The following is a 6,000-nucleotide window of genomic DNA, read 5'->3' as shown; positions in this document are numbered from 1 at the left end:
TACACAACAAGCAGGCATAGTTGTTGTCCCTGAGTTTCATATTTCTTCTTTTGAGCAGGCCCCTCGTGTTGAGTCTGTCTGCTAGCAGCAACCAGGCGAAAACCCTCCACTTATTGGTGCACTTGGTCTCCAGATCCACTCAAAGGCTTTGTCAGCTACCCCATCACGAAAGCAATGTAAGTAGAATTTGCCAGAATCAAAACTCGATGATCTCATTTGGTCTTGGAGTAGACGCCAAGTCTTCGGAGGATTCTATCTTGAGTACATCGCGGGGCCTGATAGGTGGGGCCCACTGGTTGGTTCATTGGGGGTCTTTGGCCCAGGTCATGCTCGGGGCCCGACGTGGTTAGCACCCCCTATGCAGGACACCGTCAACTATTTTTTAAATTCATGCATATAATTTTTGTATTCACGGACATTTTTTAAGTTTATGAACATTGTTTGAAATTCATCCAAGGCCCACGACCCGACCAAACCCTTAGAGGCAGGATCCACTTTGAGGACATAATTGAAGTTCCTCTAGGACTCTATTCCTAGGGAGCTTAGTAATGGTAAAGATCTGTACCCGTGACGGTCATCTAGTGTTGCATGACATTACTAAATATTTTAGGATTAAGGGAAAATACATGATACACAACCGAAAGAGATTCATACGGTACATACGGTGATGCACAGTGGCGTAATGCAATTCATATATAGACGCGTGATACAAACAATAATCCTGTCATATAAGTATAATTTGCTGAAAACACTACGTAGGGCATGTGTGACTCAAAACTCTTGTGTAACAAAATTAGTGCAAACTTATCTGCCACGACACATCCTCAAAAGAAAACCATGGCATAACACATGAGAGAGCCCACATATCTGTCTTTTCTTTGGCATGACAGATCAACCTTTGTTCATGTGAGCCGTAATTACCATGGCCCACAATTTCGTGCTAAAAATAACAAGAGTACAGTGCTATACTACTAGAAAATATAGCTAACATTAATTGGCGTCACTATCTCCTTCCATATTCATGCAAATCTTTGTAATCACTAGTGAATTATTTGTTTCCCAACAATATTCGTGAGTATTTGCTTCCTGAATTGTGTGGCGTAGAATGCCCTTACGTGTATAGATTTCACTGAACTCTCTATGTGTATTAGTTCTACCCACCACCACAAAAAAAAAAGTGTAATAGTTATATGAAGCATTGGATCCTGGCAAACAAACAACCCATAATATAAGTGGCGCACTTAGAATTCCAAGAAGTGCCCAACTAAAAGAAAAGGTTAACATTGTACCCGTACAAATGCGAAATCGTATTAGTTATAATGTTCTTTGTTCTGACATGATAATTGATGAATAGATCAAAAGATTTTCCCGTGAAACAAATATATGCCACAAGAAAAAAACAATGTAAATTTTCTTGAGAGCTCAGATCAACAAAAGAGCACTGCCTTACTTCATCTAGCCGCCCACGTATTACTTTTTTTTTGAAACGAGGCAACAGACTTGCCATTTTTATTGATTAAGAAGAAGTGAGAATTGCCCGGTTAATTAACGAAAAACCGGGCTAAAACCGAAACAACCCAACCCATAAACATATAGGCACCACCGGGCAACCTGGCAACCGACATGGAACACACTCCACGACGGCACATGCCAATAGATGGCCACACGAACGAACAACTGACAGCTCCGACTTTGACGACGATCATTGCCCGGGAAATATGCAGGACTTGCGCCGACCGTGCCCGCCGCAAACGACCACCGAGCACCTGTCATCATCACCACCTGGATCCACTCCACCGCAGCTCCGACTTCAAAGCAAACAGGCAACCCACGAAAGAGCACCTCGGACACGCCGGGAAGATCCGACTACCAAAGCCCGAGTCGCGACCCAAGCTCCTCTCGACGCCATCATCATTGCCAAACAGAAATCAGCGCCCCCGAAACGGCCGCCTCAGCAACCACGCGGCGAAGATGCCTCCATCCACCGCGGCAAAGATGCCGCCTTCCACCGGTCTCCAGTTGTAGCCGGCTCCGAGACGATGCCCCCAAGGAGGAAGAAGACATGGAGATGCCTTCATCGCCCGATCCCGCGGATCTGAGGATCCCCTCCGGAGCCAAGGCCGCGGGAAGAAGCACCACACCAAAACGACACTTCCAAGAAAGAGTGCGGCGCCCGCGGGCGTCGCCATCGCCAGATCCGGCAGAGGCCGGAGAAGGATTTCTCCCGGAGATGCTCAACCACCGCAAGCCCAAACCAGCTGGCCTCCAACCGCCACCAAACCTGCACCGCATAGCACCGAAGGGAATCTCCCGCTAGCGCCCGCGCCCGTCCCAGCTGAGGCCGTCCCGCGCGACCCCCCGGCCAGCAGCAACCGTGCTGCCGGGTCCTAGGCGCACACCGCCGTCTCCACCGACCAGCCGACCCCGCCAGAGGAAGGAGGAGCCACACCCGAATCTCGCCGAGCCGCACCACCTCCCGCCTAAGCAGAGACTCCAAACCACAGCAGCTCCGCCGCCACCCACGCAGCCGACGAGAGCCACCGCCCGCCCGCGGCCGCGCCGCCCAAAGATCGAAGAGGTCCGGGGCCGCCGCCCCGGCGTCCGAGCACCCGTGCCGCTGACCCCCGCAGCAGAAACCGGGGAAGCCAGATTTGGCCGCGACCGGCTCGATCCAGCCGTCCCATGCAGCGCCCTACAACAGCCTCCTCCGCACCCGCAAGCCGAGCATCACCCCCGCCGCCAGAGAATCACCGGAGATAGGCGAGGTAGCCGCGCAGTCCACCGCCAGGCACCACAGCGCCGAGCGCCCCCCGCCGCCGCTCCCCCAGGACTGGACGCCGCGCGACGGGAGAAGGCCCCGCCGCCGCCACCCCTGCACGGGCTTTGCCCGACGGTGGACACCGGCGGCGGCGAGGGAAGAGGAGCAGGTGGGGGGAGTGGGAGGCGGCGGGGATCGGGTCGCCACCCGAGTCGCCAAGCTAGGCGACGCTTCATGACGCACCCACATATTACTCATCTTTGGCAGCAATGACTGATATACCTTAGTGTGGGATTTGATATGCTAAATATCACAACTTAGAGAGGATAGTACCACTACATAGTGGAACAACGTTTGTACTAGCTAGACATGTAAAACCATATGGAGAAATCACCTCAAAAGTGTGAATTCAGAATATATGTCCTTCATGAATTTATTTCGGACTTAAATAAACACACCACACTTACACAATGGATTTTAAAAAACAACCTTTTCCTCCAACATAGGAAAATAAGATATGAGCTCATAAGCACGACATCATGTATAGCTCGTTCCACAGGGCATGCATGCACAAAACAAGCACAAAAACACCACAAAATCAGGGAGGAGACGGCATATAGGTGGACCCCCTTCCTGCGATACCGCAACATAGGGTGATGCCACCACATGATTGATGGTGATTTTGCCACTGCTCTCTACATCCATCACACTAGGCACATAATGCTACCCTAGATAGCGGTGACCGTCGTGCCACTTTGCATCTTAGTGAATAAGCAATGAGGTGTGGGGGGAGGAAAGAGATGGGAACATCAATGGGAATGAGATGGGGGGATAAAGGGGGCAAAGAGGGGGGTGGGGGTGGGGGCGAAGGGTGCTGGGAATATTAGGGGGAGGTGTATCAGAGATTTGACAAGAATAAAACATAAAACTGTAAGATCCAAATGTTGTATTCAAACTAAATTTTGTGAAGTTCAAATGGAATCAAGACATAGGATTGTACATGGATGCATTATCTGTACTGGTATACATATACATAAACTACCAATCTTTTGATATAAGACCAAAAAGTAGGCTTTCATACGGAATGCATTTTTTTGCTAACAGAATAAAAATAACACACAACATTTGTCTAGTTTCATTGTCACATCAACCTCCACTAACGAGCACCGATAAATAAAACCATTGAAAAATACACATCATATGATGTGGTTAGTAAAATTTGAACTAAGTTGCAATGATACACCGTAAACTTTGCCTCCTGGTTTGAATGGCCGAGTAATCAAGAATGGAGTCACCGACGGAGGACCCCATAGGGCAAGGAGGGCTGCCACCCTACCTTGAATTTTGTCTAAAAATGTATACATGTAATGCACCGAACTACATTCGCGGTTGGTTGTGTACGTCAATGCGTACTTGCATAGTTTTTTCTTGAGATGTGTACTTGCATAACTGGGAAAAGGTAAAAGGATATTAGCTCGAATAGCATTTCAGCTACGTTATTCAGACCTTTACCCGTACGCTGGGTGGTGGCCATGACTTCTAGCAAATGCACACGAAATGAAACGAAGGATCGAGTCAACGAGCTAGGCATCGCACATCTGCACAAAACCTAAAATGTGTCAGCGGTACCGGTGGAGGACGACAATTGAAGCGCGACGGTGGCACACACCACACATGATATAGGCCACGCGTCATGGACGCTGACGCAGGGCGGCACAATGGCGTTTCCCAAGGGGATGGTGCGGCGGTGTTACGTTGTTGGCGAATAGAAAAGGTAGGGGCTGGACTGGAAGGAGAAGTGGTTAGCAAAGACAAAAAGGAAAGGTATAAGTTTCTAAAATTTCTACATGTGAGGAAGTGAGCCTAGCTCACTTGGCTAGTGGAGTGGATGTACAATCCAACCACCCAGGTTCAAGTCCTCACGGACACGAATTTGGGTTCTTATTATTTAAAAAAAACTTGTTGTGGGGGGCTTCCCCTACCGCTTTCCTTTAAAAAAAATTCTACATGTGTGCATGTTGTGAATTTGTGATGTGGATTGAGTTTAGACAATATTGTAAAATGGCTTGACAATCTAGTGATTCTAGTGGTATTTTCATGTTTGAATTGCACATCTGATAACATATTTTGAGTTATTCGTCATTTTCATGTTGTGGGTCGTATCTGGTGATTCTATTTAGTGTCATTTGAAAAAACATGTATGAACTACTTTGGCTTTGTATCATACTTCTTTTTTTCTTTAGAGTCCGCCTGACCTTATTTTCTTCGTCCTCTGCCATGTCCCTGAATGGAGTTCATCGATAGACGGTTGAAAAATATTATTAAAATATCATGGTTGAAAAGGACACCTGTGGACGACAACTAGTAAATTTGGTAGCTCGGCAAAGATAGATTAGGCGTGCCTAAAGTAACATGATAAATAACTTCCGCCACTTTTGTCTACACAGTCTGTAAAGTAACTCACCGCTATGAGAAACATTAAATTAAAAACAATATAATTCACCCACCTAGGAGCTCTCACGATGACTTGAGCTCATCAGCCATCGTATGTCGCTCACATGTGCCCTCAAGCCTCGATAGTTCAACTGTCTTACAACATGCACCAGGGCAACTTTCGCCTGCCACCCCACGCATCACATAGTCGGCCCAGTGTCTTCGGGCAGCTGCTCTAGAGACCAACCTAGGGTGGCCTTTCATTACAGACTAATGAAAATTGTTATGTAGGCCCTTGTTCTCGACCTGAGAGGATGACACGTCACTATGCAATTACTCTCCCCGCGGCAGAGGCGACGACAACATGTGGTGCTATTCGGCCCTCTTTCCTCGATGTGCATATATGGCCAGGAACCTCTTCTCGTTTGTTTGAATATGCCCCTGCTACCAGCGGTAATCGCTACCACTTATCTCCACCTATAGGGTTCTACCCCTCTCTTCTGGTGTCCACTGCCACTCCGATCCGCGGCCGCCTCATGACCACAGGAAGAAGATGACCTGGTGGCCCGCGCGTGGCCCATACGGTACGGTAGAGCTAGATCCCTTGGTGAAGAACATCAGTTGTAGCTAAAGAAGCAATAGTTGGTTTCTTATTTAAAGATGCACAAGATCCTCCACGGTCAAACACCGGTCTCATCCTCACAACAATCTTCTCTTTCTCACGACCTAACACCACACATACACAAAGCAAGTATAAAAACACCAAAAGCTCATGTATGAACCACAACATATAGGATGACAACCACCCC

The sequence above is a fragment of the Triticum dicoccoides genome, chromosome 5B (genome assembly GCF_002162155.2).
Source record: "Triticum dicoccoides isolate Atlit2015 ecotype Zavitan chromosome 5B, WEW_v2.0, whole genome shotgun sequence".
NCBI lineage: Eukaryota > Viridiplantae > Streptophyta > Magnoliopsida > Poales > Poaceae > Triticum > Triticum dicoccoides.
Note: the sequence above shows the minus strand (reverse complement) of the source record.